Source organism: Ursus maritimus, unplaced genomic scaffold (genome assembly GCF_017311325.1).
Source record: "Ursus maritimus isolate PB19 unplaced genomic scaffold, ASM1731132v1 scaffold_25, whole genome shotgun sequence".
NCBI lineage: Eukaryota > Metazoa > Chordata > Mammalia > Carnivora > Ursidae > Ursus > Ursus maritimus.
Window position 1 is genome coordinate 10112912 of NW_024425008.1, and position 16470 is coordinate 10129381.

Genomic DNA, 16470 nt, shown 5'->3' on the forward strand with positions numbered 1-16470 from the left:
TGTGAGACAATGACAATGTGTGAGAATGTAACTTGAAGCAGGATGCTGAGTAAATTGAGGTGAATTCCATCTCTAGGTTTCGTGAGGGAAATATGTCCTTCCAAAGGATTAAGGATTGGCCGTGTACCCTTGCCAATTAGACCTTCAGAATGTTCCATAGCATCTTCAATACTTGAGATTGTGTCACAATTACTCAGCCTTGCTTTTCCATATAGTTTAGGGTTTATGTATCTATAAACCAAATGGTTTAGCTTCACCTGCTCTTTTTTAAACACAATGTTAAGTTTTAATTTTTTTAGGTTTATTTATTTATTTAAGTAATCTCTACGCCCAACATGGGGCTTGAACTCACGACCCCGAGATCAAGAGGCACTCGCTCTTCCAACTGAGCCAGGCAGGTGCCCCAAGCTTTGCCTGTTTTTAATTTTATAGAATTTAAGATGCCATTATTTAATGTCCCACTGAGAAAAAAGAAAATATCTTCACCAAATCAGGACTCAGTGCTAAGACGTCATCAACTGAAATTTGGTCAACAAATTTTTACATTTGTTAAAAAATGTAAAAAAAAGAAAGAAAGAAAGAAAAAGTGCACCTTAGAAAGGCTGGAATACAATAATACAATACATGGTATTATCTTGTACGATCACTTCTGTGTCTTGCTTCTTTGGCTTAACACCACGTTTGTAAGATTCATCTATGTTTTTTATACCTTAATTTCACGTAATGCATTAACATACCACATTTTATCCCTGCTCTTATTTCTGGATATTTACATTGTTATCACTTTTTGACTCATATAAACAATGCTGCTATGAACCTTCTTGTTCATATCTCTTGTGTACGTGGGCATAAGTTTCTCTGTATACCTAATGTTAGAATTGCTGAGCCATAGAACAAGCCAATTTTCATCTTTCCTGCATAATGCCAAACTGCTTTCACAAGTGGTTCTTCCTAGGGGTGCCTGGGTGGTACAGTCAGTTATGTGTCCGACTGTTGGTTTTGGCTCAGGTTGTGATCTCAGGGTTGTGAGATCAAGCCCCTTACCGGGCTTCACGCTCAGCCCAGAGTCTGCTTGAGTTTCTCTCTCCTTCGCCTTCTTCCCCTCCCCCCGAATCTTTCTCTCAAATAAATAAATAAACCTTTTCTTCCTATTCTCAGTCTCACCAGCAGTGTACAGAATTCCTATTAATCTAATCCTCATCAGCACTTGAAATTGTCTCTTTTTTTCATGTTTACCAAGCTGATGAGTCGTTAACTTTATCTTATTGCAGCTCTAAGTTGATTTCCTTTATACTAATATGATTGAACACCTCGTTTGTCTCATTTGAATTCCTCATTTTCTCAAATCTTTGGTCCATTTTTTTATTGGGATGTCTTTTTTATGGAATTCTTTATATATTTTGGATATAAGCCTTTTGTTTTTGTTTTTATGTATTACAAATATCTTTTTCATCAGGTGGCTTGTCTTTTCACTCTCCTTATTGTGTACTTCATGAACTGAGGTTCATACTTTATTTTATTTTTTTTAAAGATTTTATTTATTTGACAGAGAGAGACACAGCGAGAGAGGGAACACAAGCAGGGGGAATGGGAGAGGGAGAAGCAGGCTTCCCACTGAGCGGGGAGTCCTATGCAGGGCTCGATCCCAGGACCCTGGAATCATGACCTGAGCCGAAGGAAGACGCTTAATGACTAAGCCACCCAGGCACCCCAAGTTTCATATTTTAAATGTAGTTGCATTCATGTGTAGGGGGCAAAACTTTACCTCTTACCTCCTTAGGGTCTCTGGCTGGGACTGAGAATTAAATCAACATAAACATATTAACAAGAGAAAAGCATTCAGATTTTTGCATGTACATGGGAGCTGCCATAGGAAACGAAGACCCAAAGAAGCAGTTGGAGCAAAACACCTATATACTAATCTGGACAAGGAGTAGTTAAATAGAGGAAATAGGACAAGACAAAGTATCTTGAGTCAGACCAGTTAATTGTAAAGTGACTAGGAAGATATGGCTTCGTTGAACACGATTTGTTTGTATACATTTCCCCTAATCTTTGACTCTCAAACATATGTGTCCCTGGTGATAAAAATGTTTCTTTCTTCCTGGGATAGGGAAGACATCTTTCACATCTTTCAAGGTACCAGTCACTCTTCTGGGCACTTTGACACATGTGTTTTCTTTTCACCTAATATTTTAGACTCCAGGAGAGTCAGAGAAACACTTGCAAACAGAATCATTATAAGCAAAGCATAAGAAGAAATAGAATTTTCCTTTGTATCATGATTTCAAAAACCCAGCTTCCTGCAGTGGCTGGGTGGCTCAGTCGGTTAAGTGTCCAACTCTTCATTTCAGCTCTGGTCATAATCTCAGGGTCATGAGATTGAGCCCTGAGTTGGGCTCCACACTGAGCATGGAGCCTGTTTAGGATTGTCTCTCTTCCTCTCCCTTTGTCCCTCCCCCACTTGTTCACTCTCTTTCTCTCTCTCAAAAAACAAAAACAAAACAAAAAAAACCAAAAAAACAAAAAACCCAGCTTCCATACTGTATTCCAGAAAAGAGCATAGAGGGGGCTTCAGTGGATGGTTACGTATTGTAGAAAAAGGAAGGAACAGAATGGAGCAGGAGAAAATGGAATAAACAGTTAATGCAAGGAATGACTCAGGTTTTCAGCACAGGTGTCCAGGTGGATAGGGTGGCTGGGCTACCATTTGCTGACGGAGTGAGCAGAAGGAGGAACAGAACACGAATTAAGGACTCTTGATTCCACGTGACAGAATCCCACTGTTTTTGCCCACTCCCAGCCAGTTTAAGATTTTAAAAAGGGGTAAGTAAGGGCACCTTAATGGCTCATAAACACAAGAAAACCAGATGTGGACTGGTTTAGGGCACAACCATGCCCAAAAGGTCAAATGATGTCATGGCTTCCCCTTCTATAAGCTCTCAGTTTCTGCTCGTGGTCTTCATTCCTACTGGTCTTGGCTTTCGCCTCAGAGGTGAAGAAGAAAATCTACATTGTCCTTTAAAGTCATAATTTAGAGAAATAGTTTAAGAGGAAAACATATCCTAGGATAGCCTGGCAGAAATTTCCAGGGGCGCCTGGGTGGCACAGTGGTTAAGCGTCTGCCTTCGGCTCAGGGCGTGATCCCGGCGTTGTGGGATCGAGCCCCACATCATGCTCCTCTGCTATGAGCCTGCTTCTTCCTCTCCCGCTCCCCCTGCTTGTGTTCCCTCTCTCGTTGGCTGTCTCTGTCTCTGTCAAATAAATAAATAAAATATTAAAAAAAAAAAAAGAAATTTCCAGAAACAACTTTGGCCTGGTTTGTGTCAGATGTCACCCAGATCTGTATGACTCTAGGACCCATTCTGTTCATCACTACCGAATATTATCTTAGCACTAGCCATTTTTCCTCTAGTCTGTCTTCCTATTTAGGCTCTAAGCTCCTCAAGGGCAAAGAATCATTTATTTTTTCAGCCTGAGCATGCTTGGCACATGGTGTTGGAGGCTTTAAAAAACGTTTTGGACGAAAACTAGACACATCTAAACTCTGATGCATGTGTAAACTGAGTTATTTCAGTATCTTGAAAGTGTAGCTAAGTGGTATAATAAGAAACTACAAGGTGGATGAATTAAAGGGTGGAAAAAATCATGGAACACTTATGCTTGGGTTTTGTGAAGGTGAATCATACCCACCTAGTCTATTAGAGTTCTCTGAACGTGCAGATGGACAAAAGGACAAGGTAGATCTAGCAGACCTTACTTGGCATTTCAAAAAGCCTTTGAGAGGGGCACCTGGGTGGCTCAGTCAGTTAAGCGTATGACTCTTGAGTTCCGCTCAGATCATGATCTCAGGGTGGCGAGATCCAGCCCAGCCTCTGCTCCATTCTGGCTGTGGAGCTTACTTGAGATTCTCTCTCTCCCTCTCCCTCTGCCCACTTCCCTTAAAAACAAAAATAAAAAGCCTTTGATAGAATTTTGGATTCATATTCTTGTTGGTTTTGTTTTAATTTTGTTTTTAAAATTGTGTCTAGGAAACAGAACCAAAGTCAAGTAAGGAGGGTCAGGAATAAGTGAGAAAGTGCAATGATGGGAACTGATCTTTTTTAATGAATTATCAAGAAGGGGTATGGACAATGGACTTTTAGTTTGTAACTAAAAGTTACGAGTAACAACTCGTTCAGTTAACTTAATACTTAGCTGATTAAGAGAAAGATAAACTAATCAGCGTTCCAGAGTCATGCAGGTTATGTCAGGCAGGGGTCTGCAGGTCCTCGCTCCATTTTTGCTTTGGTGATGAACTCTCTAGCCATACCTGCTCTTTCACCTTTAAGGCTGAAGAAGAGGATAAGGTGGGGCATGTGCTGGCTTTGACCGTGCTTTGCCTCATGGAGGAGCCAAAGATAAGTGTGATGTAGTAGAAATCGTGGCCTGGAACAGTGACCACCGGGAGATTGCAGTCCCTGTGACCCACCTCAAGTTGTCCTGCCAATTCATGCTCAGTTTGGCTGACTTTCAACGCCAACCATCTGTAACCTTCCGCCTGAGGTCGGGTTCTGGTCCTCTGCAGATCACCCGGAGCACCAGATTATTGCTGTAAGCAATGACATTTCTGAGGAAGAGAGCAAAGAAGAGGGGAGTGAGAAGGTGTAAGCTGAGTTGCACCCCTTTTTGCCTGCCAAGATGCAGGGGGACAGGCCCTAAGTCCTCTTTGGTCAACCACCTGCCTGCCACATCTGTTATGGACCAGATTCCTGTGGAAATTTCAATAATTTTAAATGGGTCTTCTCTGTTGAAGAGGAGGATTGGAGGTGGGGGGAGCTCAGGAGAGAAGGGGGTCCCATTCTCCATAGGACCCTAGTGTTCTTCTAATCCTATACCATGTCTGGGGCTTCCCTTTTCTCCAGGAGTGGGAGGAACTCTGAACTTCTATTCTGACCCTCTCTCCCCATTTGCTATGAGGTTGGAAGTCAGCATCTGCAGCTCAGGATTACAGCTTTTTAGCAATTTTTACATTTTTGGATAAAGGTTGGAAGGATGTCAAAAAATCTTAAATTCTCCAACCACATATGAAATGCTTGGATAAAATAGTAAAGGACAAAGAGATGATTAAAAACATCACAAAATTCGAAATTGCTCTTATTCTTGTAAGCTTAGAGATGGTTCGAGAGCAACAGAAAGATACGATGTGACTTGGAAAACTTGTTTCTCAAAGGGTGGGCAGAGATTGAAAATGCAAATACTTTCAAGAGGATTTTAAATAAATTCCCAGAGGACAAATACATCAGGAATTTCTAAGCCCTACCTGAGAACTGTGAGGGGTGACGTGCCTGGCGACCAGGGTCAGAATGTCTGGACCTCTAGTCTGGGCTTGCTCACGCCTGCTTATTAAAGCTCCGTGTGTGCCCCCGGGCAAACGACTGAGTATTTCCGAGGCTATTTCTTAGCTGTAAAACGGCTATAACCATAATACCTGTCCCGACTACTTCAAAGGGTGGCTTGGTGTTCAAACGAAGCCATGTATTTAACGGTGTTTTAAGTACTATAAGGTGCTTCATAAATATAAGGTGTTTTTGTTATGGCATCGCTTCAATTATTGCAAATTCCCAGACAAGGGCCATCCGGGGAAGAGTGATTTGACTCATCCAAGCAGAAATCGTGCGCGTCCATCAATTCTTGTCCTTAATTTACTGAGGCATTTTGTTGAGGAAAACTTTTCCGTGTCCTTGAGATTTTTGTTTTAAACCTTCTATAGCAAGTAGCAAGGTGCTGTCTGTAAAAGTACACGCAGACAGAGGTAAAGATAAACTGCCTAGAAGGCACCGAAACGCCAGGAGTTTTCCGCGGAAGCGCTGTCTTCTCTTTGACAAGGATGCAAGATGTGCGATCGATCAGGATGCCGGCCGCCGAATGGCAGCATGAATTGGTTGAACAGATCGTCCAGTAACGTACTTATTATAATTCCATTCTGATACATGTAATGATTTGTTACAATTCCCCGAAGGAAGCGGGATGCTGCAACGAGCTTCAAACTCCGAGCGTCCCGCGCTGTGCTCCCCAGCGTGGAGAAGAAATAATGCGCGCGCCTTCAGCTTCGACCGCTCCCGAGACCCGCGAACCCGCGTCTCCGTTCCGGCCCGGCGCGCGCGCGCGCGCGCGCCGTGGGCCCACGTGACCGTAGGCGCGGCGACGGCGGGGGCGGGCGGGGGCTCGGGCCGGCTCCGCAGCGCCGCGCAGGCGCCCCAGGGCCGCGCCGAGGCGAGCCCCTCCTGCTCCCTCTAGGAGTCAAAATGGCGGCGAGGGGAACCTGGAGCAGCCCCGGAGCCTGAGCCACTGACAGGAGCGGAGAGGGCGGCGGCGGCGGCAGGAGGAGGATGGCCGGGGGTGCTGGCGCCGGTGCGGACGGCGGTGCTGGTGGCGGCGGCGGGGGCGACGGCCGCGGTCCCAGCGGCGGCAGCAGCAGCAGCAGCGGCGGGAGGAACCTCCGGGGTGAGTGTCCCTCGGTGTCTCTGAGGCTGGGAGCCGAGGCTGTGCCCGGCGCGGCGCGGGGCGTCCCGGCAAGCAAGGGGCTGTGCCTAGGAGGTGGGGGTGCCGGCCTGGGGCTGGGCCGCCGCGGGGGGCGCCGGGCCGCCGGCGGGCAGGGCAGTCGTCCGTCTGGGGCTGAGGCGGCGGCGGCGGCGGCGAACTGGCCGGTGCCCGTGCGCTCCCAGGGGCAGACTGGGCTGTGCGCCGTCGTCCCGGGGGCAGAGGCGCGAGGTGTGGCGCTCGGGGCGGGGAGAGCGGCCCGAGGTGGCCGCGAAGGCGGCCCGGCCGGCTCCGGGCTCCAAGGGGCGGGACCCGCCGCTCCCAGGACGCCGGGAAACCGCTCCCGAGACTCGGGCGCGTGTTTACCCGGCTGCGGGGCTGCGACCGCCCCGGGGTGGGCGTGAGAGCGGCCGGCAGGAATAGGAGAGGGAACAGGCCTGCGGACGGCTGCTCCCTGGGGTGGGGGGGAGAGAAGTTAGATCGTCCGGGTAAGTTACTGTTCCGGGATCAAACTGGAATTGCGTTTTGACAGGTTGGGAGGAAGACAATACCCGGTGTTTGATAAAGGAGTCTGTGCTTGGAGTACTTGAATGGCTAAAAGCGTGCATTCTCAGTGTCTTATCATTTGCACAGCTGTTTACTAGCCTTACCCCGAGGATGAGAACTTTCTCACCGTCCTTTTGGAGAAGCTCTGGGAGTGTTGTTTCCGCTTTGAACTACAATAGCACCCCTTCACATACCAGCACAGATAATACTCTGGATTAGGCCTAATTTACAGAAGCAGTCTTGGTTATCTTTACCAGAGAACTGTTCCTTCTGCCAAAGCATCTTACTATCATGAGGAAATAAGCATTTTTACAGAATTACTTAGTTTTTTTCAACTAACGGACTCTTTTGTCTCTGAATAGCGTCCATTCCTTTTAGATCGTTGAAATACATTATTTTCTTCCGGAAATGTGGAAGGAAGATTTGAAATAGCGAGAATCATACATGTTAATAGAAGCTGTGATTAAACTTGTCCTGCAATTTTGGAGTCAGAAAAACCTTTAGAGATCTGGTATGACTTGTTTTAGAGTTGAGAAACGAGGCTCAGGGAGATGAGTGACTTGCTGTGGGTCCTACAACTGGCTGGGGATTGGGCCAAAACTAGGATCTGGGCCTCTCTACGCCCCCATTTAGAGAGCTCTTTTCACTATACTCCTGAGCCTCTTATTCTTCATTGATGGCATTCTTCACCACGAATACTGGTGCCCATCCCTAGGTCTTTGTGCTTAAAGTTGAAAGAGCCTCACTCCGATTCTGACAGATACCCTCAGTTACCACAAGTAACTGATGAGATTTTTTTTTCCTAACCTGAATTTAATAAAACATTTAGAGTTTTCATAGGCCTGTAAGTATATTTTCACCCAATTATAAGCATGGCTCATTGTTGCACGCATTCAGTAAAACCCATACATAGGTCAATATTCTGTCCCACAAAGCCTAACTGTTCTGTTCTGTGTCCCAATACCAGCGTTTAAACAAGTTTTGTATCAGACTCTGATTTTAAGTTAAAACACCTGTGTTTGCTAGGCTATACCGCCTAGTTTCCATGTATTTTCTTGTTGAATTACAGCAGTTTCTTTGTTATGTGTCACAGATTAACCTTCAGAAATGCAATAATGTCAAATGATTCTGATCATGTTCTAGTCGGTGAAACTCACATATCAAAGTTGTACCTTCTGTTCAGTTACCCTGGTGATTATTGAAAATCTGCTTTGCGTTTTGCATTATATTAGTTGCGAGAGGAGAAAAAAAAGTGTAATATATAGACTTTGCCCTCAGGAAAGATAAGATGTACCCTTATGAGTCTAGGAGACAATCTAGTACATTCTATGAATACAAAGAATGCTGTAGGTGTTCTGGTTAGAGGGGGATGAGTGAGGCCTCAGGAGTCTAAAGAACTTCCTGGAACACTTGGGACTTAAGCTAGCCTATGAGGGTTTAGATTTACAGAGATACTGGAGCAGTTACTCTGTGAGGGAAAAGCGAGAATATGATGTGGAGATTAGCTTTGGGGGAGGGGAATGGAGGGAAACTAGGATGAGCTGGCAACTGAATTTGGGAGACTGTAAGGAAAAAATCACACAGTTGGAAGGATATCTGTCTGGAAGGGTTTGAGTACTAGATTGAGGAGATTTGGATTTTCATCTTCTAGGGCAAGATATGGGGAGCCTTTGTAAGGTTGGAAGCCAGATATTAGTGTGATAAACCAGCAAGATGAACCTGTCAGTGATCTACAGGTTGAGTTTGAATGAGAGAATGGAATGCACCAGCGATGACAGTAGCTGTTGCAGTTACCTAATATGAATAGATGAGAACCTAGGCTAGGATAGAGTCGGTAAGAAGGATGCATGGCAGGTGTTTTTGTTTTTATTGTGGTAAAATATACATAAACAAAAAATTTGATATTTTAACTGGTTTTAAGTATACAGTTCTGTGGCATTAAGTACATCCACATTGTTGGGCAACCATCACCACCTTCCATTCCTAGAACTCTTCATTTCCCCCCTGGAAACTCTATGTCTGTTAAACGCTGACTCCCCATTTCCCTTACCCCCAACCCCCTGGCAATCATTATCTACTTTTTGTCTGTATGAATTTGACTACTCTAGGTACCTCATGTAAGTGGAATCATACAATGTTTATCCTTTTGTGACCGGCATGATGTTTTTAAAGTTCATTCATGTTGTAGCATTTGTCAGAATTTCCTTCATTCTTAAGGCTGAATACTATTTCATTGTATGTATATACATCCATCTTTGTTCATTTATCTGTCAATGGATATTTGGTTTGCTTCCACCTTTTGGCTGTTATGAATAATGTTGTTATGAATGTGAGTGTACAAATGTCTTTTTGAATCTGTGCTTTCATTTCTTTGGGGTATATAACCGCCAAATTTTATATCCCCACCGGCAATGCACAAGGGCTCCAATTTCTCCACATTCTCACTAACACTTGTTGTTTTCTGTTATTTTGGTAATAGCCCTCCAAATGGGTGTGAAGTGGTTTATCGTTGTAAGTTGTTTTTTTTTTTTTTAACTAAATTTTTTTAAGTCCAACATGGGGCTCAAACTCACAACTCATGACCACGAGTCACGTGCTCCACCAACTGAGCCAGCCAGGTACCCCCATTGTAGTTCTAATTGTATTTCCCTAATGTTTAATGATCTCTTCTTGTGCTTATCAGCCTTTTGTATATCTTCTTTGGAGAAATATCTGTTGTGCTTGTTTCGGCAACACATATACTAAAATTGGAATGATACAGGGAAGATTAGCATAGCTCCTTCGTAAGGAAGACACAGATTTGTGAAGGTTTGGACTGTTGTGTGTCTTGCTCACTTCGTTGTGTCCAGAACTTGCACAAATACATGAAATAATTAAACACATACTTCAAGGATCTGATTACTGGTGACTGAGGGCAGCATATTTTCCAGGTTCTTCAAATACTAATTAACCATTAATTACTGGATGTCTCATGCCATATTGTAATATTCTTATTAAATTTTCTTTTAAAAAATATCTATTAAGGGGCACCTGGGTGGCTTAGTCGTTAACCGTCTGCTTTCGGCTCAGGGCGTGATCCCAGCATTCTGGGATCGAGCTCCATATCAGGCTCCTCTGCTAGGAGCCTGCTTCTTCCTCTCCCACTCCCCCTGCTTGTGTTCCCTCTCTCGCTGGCTCTCTCTCTGTCAAATAAATAAATAAAAATCTTTAATAAAAAAATATATCTATTAAGTTTTTTTTTTTAAATATTTTTATTTATTTATTTATTTATTTGACAGAGCAAGCGAGAGAGCACAAGTGGGGGGAGCGGCAGAGTGAGAGGGAGAAGCAGGCCCCCCGTGGATCAGGGAGGCCAGCGCGGAGCGATGCAGGGCTGGATCCCAGGACCCTGGGTTCATGCACTGAGCTGGAGGCAGACGCTTAACCAACTGAGCCACCCAAGCAAGCACTCTGCAATTAAGTTCTTTTACCATTTTTTAATCCAGTTGTTTGCTTTTTTGTTGTTGAGTTGTAGGAATTCTTTATATATTCTGGATATCAATCCCTTATCAGATATAAGATTTGCAAATATTATCTGCCATTCCATGCCATTACCTTACTCTGTTGAGTGGCCTTTGATGCACAAGTTTTTAATTTTGATGAAGTCTAACATACATAGTTTTTTTGTTGTTGTTTTTGCATATGTTTTGGTGTTATATCCAAGAAATGATTGCCAAATCCAAAGTTATGAAGCTTTCCCCCTAAAAAACTCTTACGTTTAAATCTTTGCATGCAGATATCCCGTTTTTCCCAGCACCATTTGTTGAAAAGACTGTGTTTTTCCATTGAATGGTTTTGGCATCCGTACTGAAAATGACTTGATTATACCATGCAAGGGTTTATTTCTGAACTCTCTATTCTGTTGGTTTGTGAGTCTGTCTTTATGCCAGTATCACATTGTTTTGATGACTTTATAGTAATTTTTGAAATCTGGAAGGGTGAGACCTCCAACGTTGTTCTAATTCAAGACTGTTTGGCGGCGGGGTGGGGGGGGGTACTGTTGTGGTCCTTTGAGATTCCAAATGAATTCCAGGGTGGATTTTTTCAATTTTTGAAAAAAAAATAAATGCCATTGGGATTTTTAAAATAGGGATTGCATTGAATCTATAGATTGGAGCAGTATTGACATATTAAGTCTTACAGTCCATAAACACCAGATATCTTTCAATTTATTTGTATTTTTAATTTCTTCCCACAACATTTTGTGGTTTTCAGTGTAAAAATCTTTCATCTCCTTGGTTAAGTTTATCCCTGAGTATTTTATTTTTTTTTATACTATCACAAATAGGATTGATTTCTTAATTTTCTTGTTGAATTGTTCATTGTTAATGTACCCAGCTCATTTTTGTATGTTAACTTTTTATCTTGCAGCTTTACTGAAAGCATTTATTCTAAGAGGTGTGTGTATGTAATCTAGAATTTTCTACACATAAGATAATGTCTTTGAACAAAAATAATTTTACTTCTTCCTTCCAATTTGAATGCTTTTTATTTCTTTTTCTTGCCTAATTGTTCTGGCTACGATTTACAGTACTATATTGAATACAAGTGGTGAAAATATACATCCTTGTCTTGTTCTGATCTTAGAGGAAAAACTTCAGTCTTTGACCATTCACTATGATGATAGCTGTGGGTTTTCCTTTATTATGTTGAAATAGTTTCCTTATATTCCTGGTTTGCTGAGTGTTTTAGCAAGTATGTTTTAATGAAAGAAAAAAAAAGCTTCTTCATGGGTGCTGAGAGTGTCTCTAGCCTGGTGACAGGGAAAATTCTGCAATCTTTGGCAAAACAACATGTTAATGCCCGGTTGATATTTTAGGCATCATCTGTGTACATTTGCAGCATATTTTGGCTGAAAACAAATAGTACTGTAGTTAATTCAGCAGGGAAGACTGACACTAATCAAATAATCATACAAATATATGCCTGAATAACTATAATTTTGTTCACAGCTGTATTCCCAGCATCTAGCATAGTGCCAGGCACACAGGTGCTCCGTACAGTTATTCATTGAATTCAGAAGCAGAAGACTTAAGATTTAAGCCAATAAGCTAAAAACTATATTGCTTATAATTTTTTAATGGAAAAGCATTTATTTTTATTTTATTTTAAACCATCTTCCCTGTTAACCCAGTCTTGGTACAATGGTAACAAAACAAAATCAGACTTCACCACTGTAAAAAGAAGCAGGCAAGTGATTTTTCCTAAAACAAGTGTCTTTAAAAGTGAGGCAACATCTTGTAAGTTGATAGTGGAAGTTGGTTATCAGAATCCAAAATTTCAAAGGGAGGCATAACTTAGAAGAAACTTTTCAGGTGCCTGTTGACTCCAGATTTATAATGCATTTCAAATATTCAGTACCTAGTTTATTTGCAAAACAATTTCAGAATTCTTTTGATGCAAACTGCAGTGGTTTTTAGAAACCTTTTTTTAAATTTTTAAAATTTTGACAGTCTGTAAATTTGACATTGCAAATTGAGTTTTCACAACATACTATCTCAAATAACATAGAAACTTCAAAAATGTATAATGTGCTGTTATGTAAATTGATACTGAATCCATGTAGTGAACATTATGTTAGGGTTGGAATAAATAGGAATCACTTTAATTCAATACATAGAGCATCCTTTACATCACAGGACTCAAAAAAGTCTTTTGAGCATTGTTGGAGTTTTTAGATAGAACATTGGACTGGGAATCAAACCTCCATTCAGAGTCTGACTACTGTTTATAGGTTTGTGATTTTAAGCAAGCCATTTAACCTGTCTGGGGCTTAATTTTTCTCCAGAGAGAGAGTGTGCGCCCGCACGCGCACGTTTTACAAAGCAGCTTTGCCATCTTGTGTTTGCTATTCAATTCTTTCCCTTCCTGTTACCACTTTCTTACCAGTGTGAACTGTTTATTGAACATTCTGCCAACCATGTCTCTGCCATTTGTTCTTCCACTCTCCCTTTCCTTCTCTACTCTCTGTATTGCTACCACATTTTGTGTTTCTTAAAAAAACAAAAAAACAAACCAATTTGGGCATGTTATCTCCCTACTTAAAAAGCCTGTGTTAACTTTCCACTGCTTATTAGGATAAAGTCCAAACTCAAGAGAGTTTGTAGACCATGTCCAACCTTAGATTTCCCATCACTCCAGCCATACCAAGTTGTTTCTTGTTTCCTGTGCTTCTGTTTTTCATGTGTTTATCACAGTGCTTGGAGTTCTTTCTCTTTGTCATCCAGGAGATTCTGAGAAGATGATTCATCACCCACTCCAGGGGTAGATTTTGATTACTCCAAGCCAGTCAGCTAAAGGCATTTCCCTGTAAACTGTTATTTGTCCCAGTCAGATTGAAGGGAAGGAGACATCCTATTTCTGAGGGAGAGGACCTTTTCCCCTTATTGTATATGAACAAGAGAATAGATGATCCCAGTTGCCACTGGCAGCTGTCTTGTGACCACAAGGGATGATGAAGCATGCTTGGAAGATGGTAGATCAGAGAGAATGAACGTAGGTCCATGATAACATCATTTTAGACACATACTGTACTGGGTCCTGGGGCTTTCCCTTCCATGGGATTTCTCCACCTGACAGATACATTCCTTATTGTTGAAGCCATTTCTTTGGAGTTATTTGCCATCAGAAATCTCCTTATTGAAACAGTCATGTTTATTCTTCAAGACCCAGTTCAAATATGACCTTTACCAGTAGTCATACACTCACTACCTTAGTACTTTGGCCCACTCTTCCAGCCCTGTTGCACTCTATAATCACTTGCTTGTATGTCTGACTCCTCCACATAACTCCTTGTACTTTGAGCCAAAGCCTACAGGATAGAGCACAGTGTCAGCAGTGAGTTGTTAGGATGAAATAATAACATGAAAAGGGGTTTTGTAAACAATTTTTAAATAAACTTGAGGTATGTTACTGTCTTTAAAGGGAAGTGGAGAAATCAATTAAACTAGATACACAGAGTGTTCTTTGCTTGTCCATAATTATTTTCTAAAAATGTTCACTTAGATAAAAAGTTTGACAGTCTCTGGCCACAGTTCCTTAAATTTTATGAAAAGTCTTACTAATGTTGGAGTCCTGGAAGGAGCAATAATGAATTGTGTGTTGTTACTGTGCAATTTCTTTCCTCCCTCCCTTCCTTCCTTTCCTTCCCTTTCCTTTTCCCCCCTTCCTTCCTTCCTTCGGAGACTTGAATGCCAGAAGTAACTTCAAGTATAATATGTGTATTTTTTTCCCTATATTTTGAAAGTGTATTCAGGTCTATTTTATCTGCGATTTATTTGTGAATTGTTCTTTAGAGAAAAATTCCATAATGGGCTTCATAAGACCTAATTATTCTTGTCTTCAGACTTTCCCAAAATATTTTTTGCTTGCTTGATACTATACATGAGAATTTTATGGTAAGCAAAAAAAGCTTTGTGGCAGAACTAGATGAATCGTAGCAAATGTTAGTAATAACTTATGACAGAGAAATCTCATTATAGCCTTAATTACAAAGTCATAGTTCTGTCACATGCTTCAACAATGAAGTCTGACAGAAGAGGAAGGATGGAAAGGAGAGTTAAAATTCCTGTCTCAGTATACTTCACCATTCGTTACCTGGGATGAAGTTTAATTTATAAATTAAGCACACTAAGAGATGAACAACAGTAATACACTTGATCTTAGCCAAAAGGCCAAGAAATGATCAACAACAATAATATAACAATTTTAACAATATAATGTAATAAAAGTTATGTGAATGTGGTCCCTCCCTCTCAAGATATCTTATTGTACTGTACTAACCCTTCTGGTGATGATGTGAGATGATAAAATAAATGCCTGTGTGATGAGATGAAGTGAGGTGAGTGACCATAGGCATAGTGGTGCAGCGTTAAGCTACTGTTTTACCTTCTGACAATATACACTGCGGAAGGTGAATCCATGGATAAGGGGAGACTACTGTAGCTACACTTAAAAATTATTTCTAATAATTGAATATCTCTTTTAATGATTCCGTTACTGGTTTAGATTTTCTTAACCTATTTAGAATGATGATCTATGAGATTTCCATAGTGACTATTCCTAGGTTGTTCATGACTCAGAGATTATCTTTTTTAAATCATTTAAACAGCTAAAAGATAACAAATTTCAGACCATGTGAGATATACATTTATAAAGTAGGCATTTTATTTAAGAAGTATTTCATAACTAGAAATACTAGGAGAACACTAAGAATATATAGTTTCATTTTATTATCACTATGAGCCAAAGTTCTAAGAACCAGGGTCATCTCCTCATTTCTTTGCATTCTTTCCCTCAATTTCTAGTTTAGAAATTCTAATGGTTACACTTAAAAGAATGTTGCTTAGATTAGTGGAATGCGATGTACTTTTATATTCTTTTAAGAATGCATTTTTAATAGGAAATAAAAGTATCAGCAGGGGACTGACAGCTGTTTTGAATTACAATAGGTTATATTAGAAAAAGACCACATGGGCTTAATAAGATTCTCCTAAGCAAAATTCTAACAAGTAATCTCTATTTGCAGTAATACCATGGAATTTTATAGAAAAATGCCATTTTAAAGTATATGGTAACTACACTTATGGTGAATATTGGGTAATGTACAGAATTGTCAACTCACTGTGTTGTACACCTGAAATTTAATATAACATATATGTCAGCCATACCAAAAAAGATACCTTCATTTAATATATATAAAAATGTTTTCTTGACTTTTTTGATGATGGTTGGGTTGGGAAAATACTATTTTTAATACAGGATCTTGAGCTACTAGCTACAGATCCACACTCTTTTATTTATAATTTAAATTTCCAAAAGTCCTGAAAACCATTTTTTAGGGAGACTCATTTGATGACAAACACTGATACGACCTGGATTCATTTGGCAATAAAACCTGATCTAAACTAACATAGCTTAGTTTAAATATTTAATATACTTTACTGTAAAATGTTAATTTGTTTGATTATGGGGTGCTATGCTAAACCTAACTAGGGGGATTTACATAATTAGAGTAAATAATCCACATACTATATTACTTTCTTAGAAAAGAAAGAAAGAGGAGGGGAAAATTCTGAATTTTAGAACATATCTAGCTCCAGAGGTTTCTACCTGATGAGAGATTGTGGACCTGTATTCTGAATAATACTTTTAAACTGGTAATGGGCATTAAATATATTTTTTAATGGTGGAACTAAGGTTGAAAGACAGTATAGTGTTTAACACTCAGTAGTTTAATTCTGTAGATAAAGTTTAATTATCAAAAATGTGGGGAGAATATATAAAAAGTAGAATAAACTCACTGATTGCCTCATGGGTTTAACTGTAATTAAACATATATTACTTAAAATTAGATGCTGGAGT

General features: G+C 40.8%; 1 protein-coding gene and 1 non-coding gene across 2 annotated transcripts in view; both read left to right on the forward strand.

Annotated features, from left to right (window-relative positions):
• Positions 1-6216: 6216 nt before the first annotated feature.
• BTBD7 (BTB domain containing 7) overlaps positions 6217-16470 on the forward strand; it is a 77843-nt gene continuing 67589 nt past the window's right edge. Inside the window, exon 1 of the mRNA XM_040641503.1 lies at positions 6217-6486. The gene's annotated coding sequence lies outside the window, so the exon portion shown is untranslated. The remainder of the gene's footprint in view (positions 6487-16470) is intronic.
• Positions 9786-9890, forward strand: LOC121105294. The gene has a single exon (XR_005837763.1). It is a non-coding gene; the product is annotated as a U6 spliceosomal RNA (small nuclear RNA).